This window comes from Hibiscus syriacus, unplaced genomic scaffold, assembly GCF_006381635.1.
Source record: "Hibiscus syriacus cultivar Baekdansim isolate YM2019G1 unplaced genomic scaffold, ASM638163v2 tig00110387_pilon, whole genome shotgun sequence".
In the NCBI taxonomy this organism is placed as follows: Eukaryota; Viridiplantae; Streptophyta; class Magnoliopsida; order Malvales; family Malvaceae; genus Hibiscus; species Hibiscus syriacus.
The window spans coordinates 4,023,158-4,046,742 of record NW_024062717.1 but is presented as its reverse complement, the minus strand read 5'-3'; the positions used below and the strand labels follow the sequence as shown (position 1 = coordinate 4,046,742).

Below are 23,585 nucleotides of genomic sequence, written 5' to 3'. Positions count from 1 at the left end.
ATAGTAGGGTGATATTTCGGTAAATTTATCTCACATTACCACTTAATAAATGTTTATGTCAGAACCCCATTTTAAAATAAAAATTATAAAAAATAATTTTAGTTAATTTAAGGACTAAATTGTAAGTTTTTTGAAGCTTGCATCTCGATTTTGAATCTGTAAGAAGTTCATGGACTTAACACTAAATTTTCTCATATTTTTGGTCAGTGAAAAAAATAAAAAAATTGGATTAGGTGGCTGAAGGGTTTTGAACTTATATCCCGTAGTATGGTCACCCATGCCTTAGCCATTTAGGCTAGGGCACTGTTGATGAATAAAAATAAGTAATATACATTTTGTAGATTAAGGTCCGGGTTATAACCCAAAGCTATCCCCCATTTCAGAAATCAAAATGTAACATTCTCAATACCGGGTTAGTGACCAAATGGTAATATTTCAGGATTTGGTGATTAAAATGGAATAGTTGAAAAATTCAGTGATTTATTTGGAATATTACCTTAAGATGTGTAATATAAAAGGTATTAAAGGGCAAAAGGGTCATTTGACCAAGAAATGAATTAAAAATAGGATACAGTAAGGATTTATACACGTGTGAAAGGAGAGATTTCTCCAGAGCTTTCTTCTTTCTTCTTTTCTTCTTCTTCTTCCTTTCTTCCCGTGTCTCCATAGCAAAGGTAAGTTTTCTGATTAGTTGATTATTTGTTGATTTTAAGTATGAGTTTTGATCATTAGATGATAGCTAAGTTTAAGGAAAGCTTAAGTTATCTTAAAATCAAAAGATAAAGGAGTTAGAGAAGATTAAAGATTTGGAGTTCTAGAGTGAAATCTTGAAATAGAGTTTATAATAAAAAGTTAAATTTGACTTGTCATCAATCTAGTTAAGACATATGAAGTGTTAGAAATGGAATTAAATCATGTTGCAAAGTCGGTATAATTCTTGAATCTTATAAGGAGGATAGGATTTTGGGGTTTAAGATGAAATAAATGAGTATAGATTAGTTTAAATAGGTGTATAAGAGTTAAGAATAGAAAAAGAGATGAAATATGAAGAGTTAAGAGAATAAAGAAGGGATTTTCGTGCTCCAAGTATCATTTCTGGGTTGTGTGCATCGATGCATCTTCAATGTGCATCGATGCTCTCAAATAATTAATATCGAATGCATTAGTGCATCGATGCATAAGGAGTGTATCGATGCACCTACTTAAAATGTAAACATCGAATATGATTTATGCATCGATGCATGGATAGTGCATCATGCACCTATCAAGGGATGCATCGATACATAGTGTAGTGCATCGATGCATGCCTCTATTAAAAGATGAAAATGGCTTTCTTTTAGCCTATCAAGTGATAGCTTAGAATATATCAATTAGTATATTGATATGTATCAATGTGTTATTATTAAGTAGATATAGAATAAAAGCTTGTTCCATATCAATTGAAGAATTAAAATCAATCAAGCAAGGCTAAGTGAGTGCAATTTCATTGTACTTATTATAGAATAAGCATTAGCTTGCGATGAGCCAGTGACGGAGTTACTATGGTAATAACTCGTCAAATGCTATTTGATCTGTGAATTCTATGTATGCATGAGTATATGACATGATTATGATTCATATGATATGATACTGAACTACATATATGAGAATATTGTATCAGTGGAATGATAGGTTTGACATGTTATTTTAGGTGATACGTGTTTACATGGTCACAAGACATGATTTATACGAAAGAGAAAGTATATTTGATACGTGAAAGTGAATCATATGTTTACATGAAAAGTGACATGAATTACATGAAAGTAAACTATGTGACTATATGCCATGTGATTGTGACAAGAAAAGTAATATGTAATCATAAGAGCAATGAAAGTTTATAAGTGAAAATGCCCATGTTATGTATATTGAGCTAGAGGTATAGTTGGCATGCCAAGAGTCGAGGGTTTACCTATGTTCTAAGGAACATATGGATAGTTTACCTAGGTTCTTCGGGACCTATGGACAGTTACCGAGGATCTTTATGACGTCTGGATAGTTACCGAGGATCTTTATGACCTCTGGATAGGTCCTTCGGGACATTTATACGAGCTGTGGTGACAACATAATAGTGCACAACCTCAATAGACTCACGTATCTACAGTTCTCGCATGTGTACCATGGGCTAATAGATAATATTAATAAATTGGATATGATGATAGTTTCCTTATGAAATGTATGTGTGATATATATGGTACAAATGGTAATTATAGATTATAAAAGGAATCAATAATAGCAATAAGAATGAATGATGATATAGTTGCTTATGTGTATTTGATTATGATAGGATATATGTTTTACATGACATGATATATATGTTGTAAGGTATATATGAATGAGTATAATTAATTGACATAATGATATAATAACAATCTATAAGATATATGATATGGATATAAAAGATCATAGGAATAAGATAAGAGATATAAATGATAATATATATGTATGTACTTGTTATAGTAAAGTATGTGAGTTGTGTGAAATGATGGTAGTAATTGTTTATGTATGATTACTAGTTAAAGTCAATTGTAACATTCTCAATACCGGTTTAGTGACTAAATTGTAAAGTCTCAGAATTTGGTGGTTAAATAAAATGAATGAATAGTAAAAGATTTACATGTAAATTATTATGTAGGATGGAATTGAAAGGAAGAAGGAATGGGACAATAGAGTAATTGCAAGGAAAATAATTAAAGAAAGGATAAGTATATTATATAAGGATACACGTGGGTGGAAGGGGAGAAAACACCCAAGACTTCCAGAGTTCTCTTCTTCTTCTTTCTTCCGTGTGCGTGTGAACCAAAATAAGGTAAGATTTCTGATTATTGAGTTTGTTGTTAAATTAATATTGGGTTTTGATTATTAGATGATAACTAAGCTTAAGGAAAGCTTAAGTTATCTTAACATCAAAGGATGATGAGTTTAGAGAGATTAAGATTTGAAGTTCTTAATGAAATCTTGGAATAGAGTCATAACTAGAATTGAAAGTTAAATTTGACTTGTCATCAATCTAGTTAAGATATACGAAGTGTTAAAAGCGGAATTCAAACATGTTGAATTTTTGATGTAATTCTTGAATTACATATGAAGGATAGAATTTGGAGGTTTAAGATGAAATAAATGAGTATAAATTAGTTTACGGTGTGTACTATAGTTAAGAATGAAAAGAGGATTAAACATGAAGGTTTAATCCAAAATGAATGATTTTCAGGTTTAAAAGAGATTCTGGCAGTGTATCGATGCATATTCATAGTGCATCGATGCATCAAGGTTAAAACCCAGAAAGTGTTTGAAGGTGTATCAATGCACAGTAGTGCATCGATGCACTTTTTTAAAATAAAAGATCAAATGCATTAGTGCATCGATGCATAAGGAGGCATCGATGCATCCCATTAATAATAAAACATCGAATGCATTGATGCACTACTATTTTTCACCGATGCACAAGTTGCATCGATGCATACCTTCATTAAAAGAGGAAATTGGCATTTATCTTAATCTAAAGAGTGAACACTTAGAGTTATTACTATAATACGGATATAGATCCATGTGTGATTAGTATACTAAAAGTAAGCTTATTTCGAACGATCAAAGGATTAGAATTGAATCAAAGCAAAGCTAAGGTGAGTGGATACTATATGTAAGTATAATGGAATAAGACTTATGATAAGTCTAATTCCTATTGATTTTCATAGTACAATAGTTGTGAACATGCATACATGATAATTATTTAATACATACAGGCATATATGTCATGTGATTGGATAAATGATGTATATATGAATAGATTCAAATACACATGTGATATGATATGATATATGAGAACATGACTGAGCTACATGATCACAAGAGAATGACATGAGCTACATGATCACAAGAAATGACATGAGTATATGAACATATAAAATAAAATAATGCCCATAGTATACGATATGAGAGCTGTAGGTGTAATTGGAATGCCAAGAGTCGAGGGTATAATAGTCCTTCAGGATGTAGTCCTTCGGGTGTGGTCCTACGGACATATATGATAGTCCTTCGGGACGAATACTGAACTAAGGTTCGGTGCCCCATGAGGGAATTGATACAGCTGTGTGACAGCATTAGTGCACACCTCTATGTACTCACATACCTCTATTCTCAATATACATGGCAATTGAAATACAAGTAAGGTGAAAGTGGTACAGAGGTAAGTTTTGTACATGCTGATATGATTAATATGTTATTGTGTAATAGATACATGCATATTGAATGTCATGAAGAAATGGTAAGAATGCATATTCATGAAGATTGTTTGCATATTCATTTATTACCTCACTAAGTCTATGACTTAGCGTGTAAGTGATTTACACGTAGGTACCAAGAAATAAGAAGATTCAGAATAGCAGTGGCACAGACATCAACATTACTAAGAAATCAGATCAGAAGTAATTGACAAAATAGGTATTTTGTTGTGTATAAAGTGTTGGTATGTAATAAGTGGTTAATTACGAATGCTCTGATCGATTTTGTATTAAGTGATCTCTTTTATATAAATTAAAGTATTTTATTTTAATGAAAGTTTTAAATTCCCGGGATTTTTCTTTAAGAATCAAAGTTTGAAAAGTCAATGTGACATCTCGGACTTGTATTCGGGTCGAATATGAGTTAGGGGTGTTACATTTAATTGTATTAGAGCTACAGTTTAGTCGATTCTCGGCATAAACTGGAGTCTAGAGTGTCTGATAGTGTATACATACCAATAAAATAGTGGAAACTTCTGATCTGATGGAATAGTAAGTATGTTGTTTTGCTAATAGAACTATATGGTTGTATTTTTATAGATGTCCGAACGAGGTAGTTCTATGAATGAAGCGGGAGATGATAGACCCGCTGAAAGTAGTAATTCACATGCCCTGGCCATGTAGAGTGAAGAACAGACATCCTCTGGAATGCCTGTAAATGATCAAGATATATTCTTTAGAACGTTAGACGCAGTATTGACGCGTTTCCAACCTCCTGTTACTTCAACTCCAAAAATAAATGTTGCAAAAGAGTTGAAGGGATTAGGAGCTCTAGAGTTTAGAGAGGAAGCCAATGAAGGTCCTGTTACTGTGGACCTTTGGCTTAATGACGTGAAGGTCATGCTTATAGGACTTTATTGTTCTGATGCTGAGAAGCTGGATGGAGTAATTTCCTTGTTGAGAGGACAAGCAAGGATCTGGTGGACCAATGTTACATTGAGGATGTCTAACGCCCAAGTAACTTGGTCATTGTTTTTAGAAGAATTCAAGCATAAGTACATCAGAGATCAATTTGTTCGTCAAATGAAGCAAGAGTTCATGAATCTGAAGCAATGAAATCACACTGTATATGAGTATGAGTGTGAATTCAATAAGTTGAGCCGCTTTACTACCGAGCTAGTTCATACGGAGAAGGATACTCGTGAGTGGTTTGTAGAGGGGTTACGTCCTCGATTGAAGGAAATATTAATTGTCTTGAATTTATCCTCATTTCAAGAGGTAGTCAACCGTGCCAAGGCTCTGAAAGAGCTCATACCATCAAAAAGGGGCAGAGCTGCGGTTTCGACCCCAAGTTAGATCAGAGTCAGTGGCATCCTCTGTTAGAGGATCAAATCAGATGAGAGGTTGACAAACTCAGTCAGTGGGATCTGGAGCTGGGAGATATAATCAGAGTCAAGCCAGACAATTCCCATATTGTGGAAAGAATCATTCAGGGATATGTCGGATGATTTCTGGAGTCTGCTTTAGATATGGGGACGCTGAACATTTTGTTCAGGATTGTCCAATGTTAACCAGTGAATCTACACAGCCAGAGAGATCTACTTCTGCAGGCCAGAGAGGAAGAGGTAGAGGTAGAGGAAGAAGCCAATTGGAATCCTCTGCTCAACAGGAGATACACTCCACTGCTTGAGTGTACATCCTCAAGACCAATAAGGATTGTGATGATCCAGATATTATAACAGGTACCTTTCTATTGTTTGACAAAGGTATTATTGTATTGATTGATACGGGGTCTACATATTCATACATTACTAGTAAGTTAGTGAAAGAATTGAACATTCCGTTAGAAACTACTAGCAATGAGGTGATAGTGACGAACCTATTAGGGCACAGTGCTCGGATAAATATGGTGAGTCGAGGATGTCCAATACGAATTCAAGGAATTGAATTCCCTGCTAATCTGATGAAATTACCTTTCGACGAATTTGAAGTGATACTGGGAATGGATTGGTTATATCGTTATTACGCTAATGTTGATTGTAGATTGAAAATAGTAACACTGAGAAGTCCAGAAGGGGTAGATGTGGTGGTATTTAGTGAAGGATGGAATCCATTGGCAAATGTAATTTCAGTAATGTCGGCGAAGAAGTTATTGTTACAAGGATGTCAAGTGTTCATTGCTAATGTGCTGGATGTTAGAACCAAGGAAAAAGGGATTGAAGGAATTCCTATAGTCAGAGAATTTCTCGATGTATTTCCTGTAGAGTTTCCAGGTTTACCTTCGGACAGAGAGGTAGAATTCCAGATTGAGATAATACCGGGAACAACACCCATCGCAATGGCACCATATAGGATGGCTCCAAAAGAGTTGTAAGAATTAAAGATTCAATTACAGGAGTTACTAGACAAAGGGTTTATTAGACCAAGTGTATCACCTTGAGGAGCTCCAGTTCAATTTGTTAAGAAGAAAGATGGATCAATGCGTCTTTGTATCGATTACAGATAGGTCAATAAAGTGACTATCAAGAACAAATATCCACTTCCCCGAATTGACGATTTATTTGATCAATTAAAGGAAGCTTCAGTGTTCTCAAAAGTTGATCTACGTTCGGGTTATCATCAATTAAAGATTCAAGAGAAAGACATTTCAAAAACGGCGTTTGGAACAAGATATGGTCACTATGAGTTTATCGTGATGCCGATTGGAGTTACGAATGCACCAGCTACTTTTATGGATCTAATGAACAGGATATTCCAACCTTATTTGGATCAGTTTGCTGTGGTGTTTATTGATGATATTTTAATATATTCAAAGTCAGAAGAAGAGCATAGTTCACACTTACAAATTTGTTTTACAGATTTTACGAGACAAGAAGCTTTATGCTAAATTTTCTAAGTGTGAATTTTGGTTGAATGAAGTGACATTCCTTGGACATGTAATTTCTACAGAAGGAGTTCGAGTGGATCCCCAATAGATTAAAGCTATTCTGGAGTGGGAAGTTCCAAAGAATATATAAGATGTTAGAAGTTTTCTGGGGTTAGCTGGTTATTATCGAAGGTTCATTAAAAACTTTTCGATCATAGCATTACCCCTAACTAAACTGTTGAAAAAGGAAGTAAAATTTGATTGGACTCAAGAATGTCAAGAGAGTTTTGAAAGGTTAAAGAAGATTCTTACAGAAGCTCCAGTGTTAGTTCAACCTGAGTCTGGCAAGAACTTTATAGTGTATAGTGATGCATCTCATAGTGGTTTGGGATGCGTATTAATGCAAGAAGGCAAGGTGGTGGTCTATGCTTCGAGACAACTAAAACCGCATAAGAAGAATTATCCAATACACGACCTAGAGATGGTGGCAATAGTGTTTGCTTTAAAGATCTAGCGTCACTACTTGTTTGGTGAAAAGTGCTACTTGTATACGGATCACAAGAGCTTAAAATACTTGATGACTCAGAAAGAGTTAAATTTAAGACAAATAATATGTATGGAATTTCTCAAGGATTATGATGTTGTGATTGATTTCCATCCCGGAAAGGCAAATGTGGTAGCTGATGCCTTGAGTAGAAAGACGTTTGTAGCTTTACGAACTCTTGATGCTAGATTATCGTTAAGAGAATATGGTGCAATTTGTGTAGAACTGACTATCAAGCCAGCATGGCTAGATCAAATTAAAGAATTGCAAGCTAAAGATGGAAAGTGTTTAAAGAATATACAACATATAAGAAATGGAGAGGGTACGAATTATGAGATTAAGTCTGATGAGAATTTGTATTATCGAGAAAGATTAGTAATTATGGATGATGATAAATTAAAGAATGATTTGTTAACGGAAGCTCATTGTAGTCCATTGACAATGCATCCGGGAGGAAATAAAATGTATATGGATCTCAAGAGTCGATATTGGTGGCCGGGAATGAAGAAAGACATTACGAAATTTGTATCAAAGTGTTTGACTTGTCAACAAGTCAAAGCTGAGCATCCGGTTCTGTCAGGATTGTTACAACCAATTTCAAATCCTCAATGAAAATGGGAAAGCATAACGATGGATTTTGTGACGGGGTTGCCTTTAACTCCGAACAAAAAGGATTCAATCTGGGTGATCGTAGATAGATTGACTAAGTTAGCCCATTTTATTCCGGTACGAACTAATTTCTCCATGGATAAGTATACGGAAATGTATATTAGAGAGATTATATGTTTGCATGGTGTACCTATTTCCATAGTTTCTGATCGAGATCCTAGATTCACATCACGGTTTTGGAAGTCATTACATGGAACTCGGTTGAACTTCAGTACATCATTTCATCCTCAAACCGATGGTCAATATGAGCGAACTATTCAAATTCTGGAGGATATGCTAAGAGCTTGTGTCATTGAATTCAAAGGATCGTGGGAAAGGTATTTACCACTTGCTGAATTTGCGTACAACAATAGTTATCAGTCAAGCATCAAAATGGCTCCCTATGAAGCTCTATACGGAAGAAGATGTCGTACGCCCTTGAACTGGTATGAACTTAAGGATCGAGAAGTTATTGGTCATGAGTTGATTCAGAATACGGAATAAAAAGTTCAAGTAATTCAGAATAATCTGAAAGCTGCAGCTGATAGACAAAAATCGTATGCTGATTTAAAAAGGAAAGAGGATGAATATCAAGTCAGAGATAAAGTGTTCTTGAAAGTGTCTCCGTGGAAGAAAGTGTTGAGGTTTGGACGGAAAGGAAAGTTGAGTCCTTGATTCATTGGACCTTACGAGATTACTAAGAGAGTAGGACCAGTAGCATATCAGCTAATTTTGCCACCTGAAATGAAAAAGATACACAATGTCTTTCATGTCTCAATGCTTAGGAAATATCGATCTGATCCATCTCACATTGTGACTACTGAAGAAATTGAAGTTCGACCAGATTTAACTTATGAGGAAGAACTTGTTCAAATATTAGCTCACGAAGTCAAGCAACCAAGGAACAAGACTATTCCATTGGTTAAAGTATTGTGGAGGAATTACAAAGTAGAGGATGCAACATGGGAACGTGAAGAGGACATGAGGATTAAGTACCCTTACCTCTTTGCATAATGAAAATTCGAGGATGAATTTTCTTAAGGGGGGGGAGAGTTGTAACATCCTTAATACCGGGTTAGTGACTAAATTCTAAAGTCTCAGAATTTAGTGGTTAAAATAAAATGAATGAATAGTATAAAGATTTACATGTAAATTATTGTGTAGGATGAAATTGAAGAAAGAAGAAATGGAAGGACAATAGAGTAATTGCAAGGAAAAATAATTAAAGAAAGGATAAATATATATATATAAGGATACACGTAGGTGGAAGGGGAGAAAACACCTAAGACTTCCAGAGTTCTCTTCTTCTTCTTTCTTCCTTGTGTGTGTGAACCAAAACAAAGGTAAGATTTCTGATTATTGAGATTCTTGTTAAATTTATTATTGGGTTTTGATTATTAGATGATAACTAAGCTTAAGGAAAGCTTAAGTTATCTTAACATTAAAGGATGATGGAGTTAGGAGAGATTTAAGATTTGAAGTTCTTAAATGAAATCTTGGAATAGAGTTCATAACTAGAATTGAAAGTTAAATTTGACTTGTCATCAATCTAGTTAAGATATACGAAGTGTTAAAAGCGGAATTCAAACATGTTGAATTATTGATTTAATTCTTGAATTACATATGAAGGATAGAATTTGGAGGTTTAAGATGAAATAAATGAGTATAAATTGGTTTAAGGATGTGTACTATAGTTAAGAATGAAAAAGATGATTAAACATGAAGGATTTAATCCAAAATGAATTGAATTTTCGGGTTCAAAAAGAGGATTCTGGGTAGAGTGCATCAATGCATATTCATAGTGCATCGATGCATCAAGGTTAAAACCCAGAAAGTGTTTGAAGGTGTATCGATGCACAAGTAGTGCATCGATGCACTCTTTTAAAATAAAAAGATCGAATGCAATTAGTGCATCGATGCATAAGGCATGCATCGATGCATCCAATTAATAATAAAACATCGAATGCATTTTATGCACCGATGCACAAGTAGTGCATCGATGCATACCTTCATTAAAAGAGGAAACTGGAATTTATCTTAATCTAAATAGTGAACCATTAGAGTATATTAGCTATAATACTGATATAGATCCATGTGTGATTTTGTAGATACTAAAAGTAAGCTTATTCCGAAACGATCAAAGGATTAGAATCGAATCAAAGCAAAGCTAAGGTGAGTGCATACTATATGTATAGTATAATGGAATAAGACTTATGATAAGTCTAATTCCTATATTGATTTTCATAGTACAATAGTTGTGAACATGCATACATGATAATTATTGTAATACATGCATAAGGCATATATATGTTCATGTGATTGGATAAATGATGTATATATATGAATAGATTCAAATACACATGTGATATGATATGTGATATGAGAACATGACATGAGCTACATGATCACAAGAGAAATGACATGAGTACATGAACATATAAAATATAAGAATAATGCCCATAGTATACGATATGAGAGCTGTAGGTGTAATTGGCATGCCAAGAGTCGAGGGTATAATAGTCCTTCGGGATGTAGGGGTCCTACGGGATATATATGACAGTTCTTCGGGACGAATAATGAACTAAGGTTCGGTGCCCCATGAGGGAATTGATACGAGCTGTGGTGATAGCATTAGTGCACAACCTCTATCTACTCACATACCTCTATTCTCAATAATATATATGGGCAATTGAAATACAAAGTAAGGTGAAAGTGATATAAGAAGGTAAGTTTTGTACATGCATGATATGGTTATATATGTTATTGTGTAATAGATACATGGATATTGAAATGTCATGAAGGAAATGGTAAGAATGCATATTCATGAAGATATTGTTGCATATTCATTTATTGCCTCACTAAGTCTATGACTTAGCGTGTAAGTGATTTACACGTAGGTACCAAGAAATAAGAAGATTCAGAATAGCAGTCGCACGGACAACAACATTACTAAGAAAATCAGATCAGAAGTAATTGACAAAGTAGGTATTTTGTTGTGTATAAAGTGTTGGTATGTAATAAGTGGTTAATTACGAATGCTCTGATCGATTTTGTATTAAGTGGTCTCTTTAATGTAAATTAAAGTATTTTGTTTTAATGAAAGTTTTAAATGCCCGGGATTTTTCTTTAAGAATCAAAGTTTGAAAAGTCAATGTGACATCTCGGACTTGTATTCGGGTCGAATATGAGTTAGGGGTGTTACACTTTATATGTTTATTGCCTCACTAAGTCTGTGACTTAGCGTGTAATTGATTTACACTTAGGTACCAAGAATTGGGAAGAACAAAAGTAGGAGTGGCAAGAACAGCAACACTGCTAGAAGATCATATCATAAGTAACGGATAAAGTATGTCTTTTGTCGTGTATAATGTTGGCATGTAAGAAAAGTGTTAGTTACAAATGCTCTGATCAGTTTTGTCTTGTTTTGGTTAACTTGTGTACAATAACAATGTTATTTTAATAAAGTTTTTAAATTTCCTTGGTTTTCGTCAAGAGTTAAAATTTGAAAAGTCAATGTGACACCTCGGACTCGTATCCGGGGTCGGGTACTGGTAGAGGGTGTTACATTTAATGGTATCATAGCTACGGTTTAGTCGATTCTCGGTATAAACCGAAGTCTAAAGTGTCTTATAAAGTATACATGCCAACAAAAGAGTGAAAACTTCTGATCTGATATAATAGTAAGTGTGTTGTTTTGCTGATAGAATGATATGGGTATGTTTTTATAGATGTCCGGACATGATAGTTCTCGAAGTCAAGCGGGAGATGATCGGCCCGCTGAAAGTAGTAATTCGCCTGCCCTGGCCAGCAAGGTGAAGAACAGGAACCTTCTGGAGTGCCTATAGCTGATCAAGATGTGTTCTTTAGAACATTAGATGTTGTATTGACGCGTTTCCAACCTCATGCTACTTCAACTCCAAGAATGAATGTTGCAAAGGAGTTGAGGGGTTTAGGAGCTCCAGAGTTTAAGGGTGAAGCCGAAGAAGGTCCTGTTACCGCAGACTTTTGGCTTAATGATGTAAAGGTTATGTTAGAAGGACTTCACTGTTCTGATGTGGAGAAATTAGATGCGGTGGTCTCCTTGCTTCGTGGGCAAACTAGAATTTGGTGGACGAATGTTACTATGAGATTGACAAGTGATCAAGTGACCTGGTCTTTATTCTTAGAAGAATTTAAGCACAAGTATATAGGAGACCAGTTTATTCGAAAAATGAAGCAAGAATTCTTGAATCTAAAATAGATGAATCGCACAGTGTATGAGTACGAGTGCGAGTTTAATAAGTTAAGTCGTTTTGCGACTGAGTTGGTCCCAACAGAGAAGGATGCGTGTGAGTGGTTTGTAGAGGGTTTACGCCCGAGGTTGAAAGAAATGTTAATAGTGCTGAACTTATCTTCGTTTCAAGAAATAGTAAATCGTGCTAAAGCTCTAGAAAGAGCTTAGAATGAAAGGTTTAGGGATCAAATAATCTAACCCTTTAAAAGAATAGGGGCTTCATCGAGTTCTGTACCACCCAAGAGAGGTAGAGATACTGGTTTTCAGTCTCAGGCAAGGACTGGATCGGTGGTATCCTCCGTTAGAGAATCAAATCATACAAGAACTAGACAGACCCAATCAGTAGGGTCTAGTGATGGAAGAGCACAACAGAGACATTGTCAGACATGTGGAAGATATCACAGTGGGACGTGTAGAGTTAAATCTGGATCTTGTTTCCGATGTGGGGAAACAAGACATTTCATGAGAGATTGTCCATTGGGGACAGAAGAGCATGCATAATTGGATCGATCTGCTTCTATGTCTCAAAGAGGAAGGGGGTAGAAGAAGAGGCAGAAGTCAACCTGAATCCTCTACTCAACAGGACATACGTTCCACTGCTCGAATGTATAATATTAATACCAATGAAGATTTTGATGATCCAGAGATAATAGCATGTATTTTTCTATTGTACTGTAAATGCGTTATGATATTGGTTAATCCGAGTTGTATATATATACATGAGTAGTGAATGGGTGAGAGAATTGTAGGTAAAAGTTATTTGTAGTAATATTAAAGTGACAAATTTATTAAGACACAATGCTCAAGTAAATTAGAATGTTGGAGATGGACTAGTTATATAGTTAGTATTCAAATGATAATTGTAAATTAGGAAGAGGTACAACTAATCAGCTTAGACGGATTAGAAATGTCAGTGTTGAAGGATATATGTTATGAGGAAATATTAAAAGAGCAAGTGATAGGAGTATGTTTTGGAAGAGTTTGGAATATATATATATATATATATATATAAATATCTGTGATCAGTTTATAAGACAAAGATAAATGAAATGTTTGAATTTGAATAAAAAAGAAAGAAAGAAGATTTAATAATTTAAGGAGATAAAGGATGAGTTATTTTGATTAGAAAGAACATATATGTGGATGATTTGACGAAGGTTTACATTTTTCTTTAGAGAAGTGGGTTGAATAACAAAGTAATGTGAGGAGGAATGTATTAAAGTTAAAGGATTTATATGTTTGATGGAAGTTAAAGATCTAACAGAAAAGTTTGAGATGAAAAGGGATAAATATATTTTGACTGAATAAGAATTTTACAAGGGATAAGGTTGTGCAAGTAATATTAAATATCATGATTATGGAAATACGATATGGAAGGTTATTTAAAGATAAATATAAGTGTTATGAAAAGTATGAAGGATATAATATAGATGGTTATGTATAAGAAGATCTTGATTATAACAGGATAAGTGGATAAAGAGATGAAAAGGTTGAGTTTAAAGGATCATATTTGAGAGAGACTATATGGAAGGGTAGATGATAAGTTCGATATGGAAGTGAAGGAAAATGTGCAAGGTGATATGAAAAGATTGTTTGATTTTGTAAAATATATATTTAATCACATTTGAAGAAGATTCAATATTATATTCTTGGTTAAATAATAATGAAATAAGAGGTTGGTTACTGCCTACGGGATGAGTAACATTATATGGATTTTATTAAGGTCAAAGAAAAATGTAAACAATTGAAAGAGTGGAAAAGATAGATAAATATTGGATTCTTTGGAATTGAAGGCAAATCACTGATTATAAATTACGAATGAATAAGTTGAAAAAGCAACATTAGAACATTAGAAGATATATTCTTATTCTTATTAAGATGTACAGTGAAAAATTCAAGGACGAATTTTTCTTTAAAGGAGGGGAGAATTGTAACATCCTCAATACCGGGTTAGTAGCTAAATGATAATATTTCAGGATTTGGTGATTAAAATGGAATAGTTGAAAAATTCAATGATTTATTTGGAGTTTATAATATTTAAAGGAGGGGAGAATTGTTAAGTTTTCTGATTAGTTGATTATTTGTTGATTTTAAGTATGGGTTTTGATCATTAGATGATAACTAAGTTTAAGGAAAGCTTAAGTTATCTTAAAATCAAAAGATAAAGGAGTTAGAGAAGATTAAAGATTTGGAGTTCTAGAGTGAAATCTTGAAATAGAGTTTATAATAAGAATTGAAAGTTAAATTTGACTTGTCATTAATCTAGTTAAGACATATGAAGTGTTAGAAGTGGAATTAAATCATGTTGCAAAGTTGGTATAATTCTTGAATCTCATAAGGAGGACAGGATTTTGGGGTTTAAGATGAAATAAATAAGTATAGATTAGTTTAAATAGGTGTATAAGAGTTAAGAATAGAAAAAGGGATGAAATATGAAGAGTTAAGAGAATAAAGAAGGGATTTTCGTGCTCCAAGTATCATTTATGGGTTGTGTGTATCGATGCATCTTCAATGTGCATCGATGCACTCTCAAATAATTAAACATCGAATGCAATTAGTGCATCGATGCATAAGGAGTGCATCGATGCACCTACTTAAAATGCAAACATCGAATATGATTTATGCATCGATGCATGGATAGTGCATCGATGCATCTGTCAAGGGATGCATCGATACATAGTGTAGTGCATCGATGCATGCCTCTATTAAAAGATGAAAATGGCTTTCTTTTAGCCTATGAAGTGATAGCTTAGAATATATCAATTAGTATATTGATATGTATCTATGTGTTATTATTATGTAGATATAGAATAAAAGCTTGTTCCGGATCAATTGAAGAATTAGAATCAAATCAAAGCAAGCAAGGCTAAGGTGAGTGCAATTTCATTGTACTTATGTTATAGAATAAGCATTGGCTTGCGATGAGCCAGTGACGGAGTTACTATAGTAATAAGTAACTCGTCAAATGTTATTTGATCTGTGAATTCTATGTATGCACGAGTTTATGTGACATGATTTATATGATTCATATGATATATGATACTGAACTACATGAATATATGAGAATATTGTATCAGTGGAATGATAGGTTTGACATGTTATTTTAGGTGATACATGTTTACATGATCACAAGACATGAGTTATACGAAAGAGAAAGTATATGTGATACGTGAAAGTGAATCATATGTTTACATGAAAAGTGACATGAATTACATGAAAGTAAACTATGTGACTATATGAACATGTGATTTGTGACAGAAGAAAAGTAATATGTAATCATAAGAGCAATGAAAGTGTATAAGTGAAAATGCCCATGTTATGTATATTGAGAGCTAGAGGTATAGTTGGCATGCCAAGAGTCGAGGGTTTACCTATGTTCTAAGGAACATATGGATAGTTTACCTAGGTTCTTTGGGACCTATGGACAGTTACCGAGGATCTTTATGACCTCTGGATAGGTCCTTCGGGACTTTTATACGAGCTGTGGTGATAGCATAATGGTGCACAACCTCAATAGACTCACGCATCTACAGTTCTCGCATGTGTACCATGGGCTAATAACGAGATAATATTAATAAACTGGATATGATGATATGTTTGTTTCCTTATGAAATGTATGTGTGATATATGATGGTACAAATGGTAATTATAAGATTATATGATAAAAGGAATCAATAATAGCGATAAGAATGAAGATGATGATATAGTTCCTTATGTGTATTTGATTTATGATAGGATTTATGTTTTACATGACATGATATATATATATTGTAAGGTATATATGAATGAGTATAATTGATTGACATAATGATATAATAACAAATCTATAAGATATATGATATGGATATAAAAGATCATAGGAATATGAGATAAGAGATATAAATGATAATAACATATATGTATGTATGTATGTATGTATGTATGTACTTGTTATATGTAAAAGTATGTGAGTTGTGTGAAATGATTGTAGTAATTGTTTATGTATGATTACTAGTTAAAGTCACATTATATGTTTATTGCCTCACTAAGTCTGTGACTTAGCGTGTAAGTGATTTACACGTAGGTACCAAGAATTGGGAAGAACAAAAATAGGAGTGGCAAGAACAGCAGCACTGCTAGAAGATCAGATCAGAAGTAACGAATAAAGTATGTCTTTTGTCGTGTATAGTGTTGGCATGTAAGAAAAGTATTAGTTACAAATGCTCTGATCAGTTTTGTCTTGTTTTGGTTAACTTGTGTACAATAACAATGTTATTTTAATAAAGTTTTTATATTTCCTTGGTGTTCGTCAAGAGTTAAAATTTGAAAAGTCAATGTGACACCTCAGACTCGTATCCGGGTCGGGTACGGGTAGAGGGTGTTACACAAAACCCAAAATCCCTAAATTCCCCAACCTTAATCCCTAGCCGTCGAAACCTTCTTCATCGATTCCTCACTGTCCGACCACTTTTGGAGCACACCACCACCATCATTTTTGCTCGCCATCGATCGGCGACCAAAATTCCTCTATAACCTCACCGAAATCGGCCGCCACTGGTCGTTAAGAAGTCGAAGAAGTTCCACCAAATACCTTTCCCCTGTCACTCGATTTTCCCCTTTAATGTCTCTGATCTAGTCACCTGCTCGCCTCATCGTCATCGTAGCTAGACTCACCGTCCTCGTGCACTCGAAACTTAACCGGAGGGTCATCGTGTCGTCATTGTTTCCGCCGATAACCATTTTGGGTAAGTTCTATTTGTATTTAAGATATTTTGGCATGGTTTTTGGTTGATTTTTGGTTAAATCTTGGTTGTAAATGGTGTTTGAATGCTCCTGGAGTACTCGTCGACCGACCTGACCCCTTTCTGCCATTACGCATCGGCAGTGCTTGTGGGCCTCCTCCGTCAGTCCAGTCAAATCGAACTGGTCCAATCAAACTGAACCGATCCAGTATAACTGAACCGGGTCAAGTCGAGTCAACTTACTCAGTCAACCCGATTGAGTCAACTCAAATAGAATCAACTTGTTGATCGTTAACATGATCGTTAACTTTGACCAGAGTTGACTTTGACCAAAAAGTTAAATTTTCCAAAAGGATATATTTTATGTTTTTTGATATTATGAGTCCTAATTTGAAGTCTGTTTTGTCAAATTTGAACCCGAAAGCCTCTAAATTAACTCGTTAAACTCGAACATGCATATATAATTTAAGTATATATTTAAGTGATTTAATTAAGTGCATCTAATTTGAGGGTTAAGGACTAAATTATTATGTCATTTAATAAAGGTACTCAAGATTGTACCGATCGTTCGTCTGCTCGGCCCGATTTCTCTCGACCCACTCATTTGCGAGAGCCTGTGATTACTCATATAGTTTTGTAACCCTGTTAAATACTCAGTTTTAGAGTACTACTCCGATAATAATTTTGTTCTGATATGTCTTAGGTTCTCATACAATCGAAGAGCGTAGTGAAGTTGGTGCTCGATAGATCTACCAGACTTATTCTTTTTACGAGGTGTGTTCCTTGTATGCTATATACATATATATGTTTGAAATATCATGTGCACATGACTATTTTACCTTATTTGCAATATGGCTAGCTAATCTGGTTTAATTTCACATGATTTATCTGTTTCAAGACTGATTTATGATTTACTGAAGTTTTAAGTATGCTTGTCTGATTCATGCTATCTGGTTACTGTTTTTATTGAATTGATATCTGTTTGAACTCTGATTTCCTTACTATTGTTAGTTACTGTTTGAAAACTATGCTCTTCGGGGTATTCTGAGATCTAGTATGAAGTCTCTACAGGTTTAGCTTCAATCAAACTGATAATTCCTTATATAGGTTAAGCACTGATCAAACTGGTAATTCATTATGGACCTAAGGCGACCCTTGGGTGGGCTCCTAGGCCCAATAGGCTTAGGAGGATCGAAGCATTCGTACATAATTATTTTGTTGTAATGTTTTTATCTTCCGAGTTGTATTAATTTGAGTGACATGTACCTATATTTTGAAAATACTTGTTTTACGGCGTATGTTGCTTTTGTTATTGATGTTAGATTTTCTTCGATACTGATTATGAAATATTTTATTCAGTCATTATGATTTTAATTACTGGAATTGAACTTTAATGTTATCAATTATATTTTTAAAGATATTTATTCGTAATATGATTTTAAACTATTGAAAAATGTTTTAGAAAACTTTTATCGTAATCTGCTAAATCTGGTCGTAACGCATAGGCAGGGTATAGAGGTTTACCGTTTATATTTGTTTCCATTTGGGCACTTGACATTATCCAAATTAAACTTGTCCCGTAAATGCAAATGAAAGCGAACAAATTAAAGAAATAAAGAATTGATTAAGTTTATTTCAATGGACTGTTGACCATTATAAATAAAGAAAATATATAGCAGTTGCTTGCGAAAGGCATTTTCTTGGAATTTTCAAAGATGCAATCTTAAAAACATAATAATAATAATAATTTTAACAAAAAATTTTTTATCTTATTTATTCTAAAAAGTTACACAATTATTAATAATTTTGAATATAAAAAATGTTACATAAGTTTCTTGATGATAACATTCTTTTTTGTATTCCAAAAAAATAAAAATAATTTAATTAGAGCATAATTATTTTAGTTGCAACCTATAAAATTATCATTCGATGACAATAATTTAGTTAGAGATTTTAATTGCAACCTAAAAAGTTATCAATATATTGATAACAAATCCATCAATGACAATAATTTAATTAGAAATTTAATGATAATGCAATTTTTTTTGAGATTGTTAACAATTGTTAATAAAAAAAATTCAAGAAATGACATTTTAGTAAAATTTTAATTGTGCTGACATCTAATCAATCAATGACAATAATTTAATTAGAGATTTAATTATATGCAATATGTTATTAGAAAATTTTAAAAATTAGAAAGTAACGGAGAAGCAATAATGTGTGACATAATGGTTGCTTGCATTACCCTCTAATAATATGGATTTATATTAGATCCTACTCACAAGAATATAAGATATTTTGTGACTAACTATTTATCTCTTTAAAGAGCACTCGCAATAAAAAAAAATTAATCACGATCGTTGATAATAAACATCTTAATTCTAATAATAATAATTATTAGAGATTGATAGTCAATTCAGTTATACAATAATATTAAATTATTACATTTTAGAATATCAAAATGGAAAGTAATTTTTAGAATCCATATTTTTTTTTATAGAAAATCAGAGAGAAGAGGGGGAGCCCAAGACCACGTGAAACTTCTAAGCTTAAAACAAGTGGCGATTTGTTTCCACCAATCAGGTATTAAGCAACAGCAAAATTTTCCATATGCGACAAATTTTTATTGAAAATATGGACATGTAATATACCATGAATTTATAAATATTATAAGATGTGATTTAATTTTATAAATAAACTTAATTATTGTTTCGTTTTGTTTTGTTTACACGCGATTATATTAATTTTGGTGTTAGTAGCTGTTCGTCTTTATTCTTTGTTTTTTTATTTACTTGTTTTATATCAAATATTTTTTTATTTTTTAGATTTTAATAATTATAATTTTATGATACGTTTTCCTATGTCTTTACGGTACATTTTAAATCGTTTGATCAATTTTTTCATTTAACTTTTTTGGGAATGAATTTGGTGTTGCTGTTCAATACGACGATTATCTGTTATTCTATTGATATTCCATTATTTGGATTATCATATTGGACTTGGATACGTGATTTGCGACCATATATGGTTTTCTCAAAACGTTCGATTTTGATTTGTCGTTGTTAGTGGTTTTTCAATAGTTTAATCCTCTATTGTGGTTCGTTTGTCGATGCATTCAGATTTGTTCGTATATGTCTTTTGTTCGAGTTTCTCCTTTGATGAATTTTAATATTTTTCTTATATGATCTCTAGTGCTAATTTATTGTGTCAATGATTATATAAAAATATTCTAATCATGTGTTTAATTTATGGATTTTATTATAGTTTTAAATTTTCTCTTTTAGTTTTTTTTTTAATTTCAAAAATATTATACCAACAACGGCGAATCATTTTATCATTATTAATAGTGGTGAGTGTTCAATCGAATTGAGTCAAAAGATTTTGAGTTATTCGAGTTGATGTGTCTTATTTTATAACTCAAACTTGATTTGAAATTTTTTCGAGTCGATTTGAGTTTTCTAGTTTCTGTTTAAATTTAATTATAAATATTTATAATATTATGATACTATTTTAATCTAATTTAAATGATTTTTTAATAACCATATACAATACATATATATTTATTCATATTTTTTTCACATGTGATATACATATATCATACATAGTTGATGGATTAGACTCAAACTTAAAAATCAATCTACTGATTATTAAAAATTTATAGTTATTCGAGTTGTATTTAAACTTGAATTTTTTTTAGTTGAGTCAAGTTTATGAAATTACAACTCGAAGTCAATTCAAATTAAATCGAGTTTTACTCACTCTTAATTATTGATATAACTCAAATTTATTGGATATTCATCACTAACACATGATTTTATTCACATATATATAATCTCAATTTTTACAACCAATCAGTATTTCAATACCTTTCATATTCTCAATATTTTTCATCAAAATATAGTATTAAATGGTGTTCGTAAAAAAATAACAAACGCGACAATCAATAAAGGATTGCATCTATAGTGATAAAATGGGAAAGAATTGCTTCTTCTTTTTCGTATGATAATATTTTCTATGATTTTAGATATCATTAATACAATAATCTTTATTGTGATAACAAGTAACGATGAGATAAAGAAAATAATAATCCCATTTGCTTTTAATTAAGTTTAAATATATATATTTATAAGCTCATTGGATTTTTAATTTGTTAAATGATGATATTTTTTGATTCATTTATGGCAAGCCCGACCCAATACATGTGCCAGATGGGCCTTAGCCCAGAGCAGCATGTTTGAGTAGGGCATCAGTTTTCTAGTGCTTATAGTGTGTATATATATATTTGGCCCAAAACAATTAGCCCAAAACACATGATCGGTCGATGGAAGGCTTAGGGTAGGCGACGTAGATCTAAAAAAATAATTCCCCCTTGGAAGTGTAGACGCCAAACGTTGCTTAATCATTTCTCTCTTCGAAAATCCAAAAAAATTAATGGAAGTTGGATGGTCTTCTCGGTGCAAATGATGCATAATCATCGATGGAAGATCGATGGTCTTCTGCTTCTCCCTTCGAAAATCCAAACAACACCCAACAGTCAAGAACGAACAGGAAATAGATTGATGGAAGATTGATGGTCTTATGCTTCTCCCTTCGGAAACCCAAACAACATCCAACAGTCACTCGGTTTTAACCTTCAAGACATCTCTCTGCTTCTCCATTCAACGAGACAACGAAAAGAACAAGAACCACATTTTCTTGTTCGTTCTTAACCTTCAAGACATATCTCTGTTTCAGCCTTAATCCCTTAATCCCTTATGCTTGATTGGTATTGGAGTTTCAGGTCACCGATAATCATCAATCTATTTCGTGAAAATGACTTCACCGATAATCATCAATCTATCTCTGGTATGTTGACTTTCCTATGTGTTTTTTTAGTGAAAGGACGTCACTTGATGTGTTTACTGTTCTTGAATCTTTTGTTCAAAATTTGAGTGTTTGATCTATTTTGCTTTATATTTTGATTGGGAATTATGGTTTTTCAAGTTTAATGAATCAAATTCATGGATTTAGCCTTTGATTAGGATCAGTTTTAATTGAAATATTGATGTTTGTGTACGCACACCAACTGTTTGACAAAATGTTTCTGTGAATTAGCTTTTGATTAGGATCAATTTTAATCATATTCTAACAACTGTTTGAATCATATTCTAACAAATGTTTGAATCATATTCTGATTGAGAATTATGTTTTTTCGAGTTTAATTGAAATATTGATGTTTAGCCTTTGATTAAGATCAGTTTTAATTGAAATATTTTCGTTCACCGTCACACTGTGGCAAACTTAGTTTGATGAGAAAAAAAACAGTGGCTAAATATTGAGTTTATGGGTTTGTTTGATTGTTTGAATTTTGATTGTGTAGTGGCAAACTTAGTTTGATGGGAAAAACAGTGGCTAAATATTGAGTTTATGGACTTGTTTGATTGTTTAAATTTTGATTGTGTAGTGGCAAACTTAGTTTGATGAAAAAAACAATGGCTAAATATTGAGTTTATAGGCTTGTTTGATTGTTTGAATTTTGATTGTGTAGTGGCAAACTTAGTTTGATGAGAAAAAAACAGTGGCTAAATATTTTCGTTCAAGACATTTTTTGGAGTGATTCCTTCTGATTATTTTATTTCATCATTAATTTTTCAGATCAGTTGATTGTGAGAAAGAACAAGTCAACAACATAAACTTCGGTCATCGGCCAGGTTGTATCTTTCCTTTCTAATATATATGTTTTATTGTTTACTTGCTACTATATTTGTTTTATTGATTACTTTTAAATATGTTACCTCGAAAACAACCATCGGGTGCCCTAAATGGAAAATGAAAAAAACAAGAACAAGAAATGGCTAATTCTTTACATGGGTCTTTAGATAGATTTATTGTTAAACTGATTAAACCTTCTAATAATTCGATTGGAAATTCCAATGATTCACCTAATACTTCTAATAATTCTATTGGAAATTTCAATGATTCACCTAATACATTTAATAATCCTATTGGAAATTCCAATGATTCACCCAATGATTCGGTTGATAATTCTAAAGATTGCGAGTAATGAATTTGTTGATAAAGATAAATCATGTGATTTTAATATTTTTTATCCTAGAGTGTGGGATGACTTAGATTCAAAAATGAAAGATTTACTTATAGAAAAAGGGCCTAATAGAGAAATTGAACCTAATACAATTTTTTCCAAAAGATGCACATGGTAGACATTTTTCTTGTGATTTTTTTATTCGTAAATTAAGAAATGATTATTCTTGTGATAGAAAATGGTTAGTGTATTCAA

At 32.8% G+C, this 23,585-nt stretch overlaps 1 pseudogene; it reads right to left on the bottom strand.

The window, feature by feature from the left end:
- The window catches only part of LOC120122692, a 29,795-nt pseudogene extending 7,330 nt beyond the window's left edge, over nucleotides 1–22,465 (bottom strand).
- Between the last annotated feature and the right edge of the window lie 1,120 nt (nucleotides 22,466–23,585).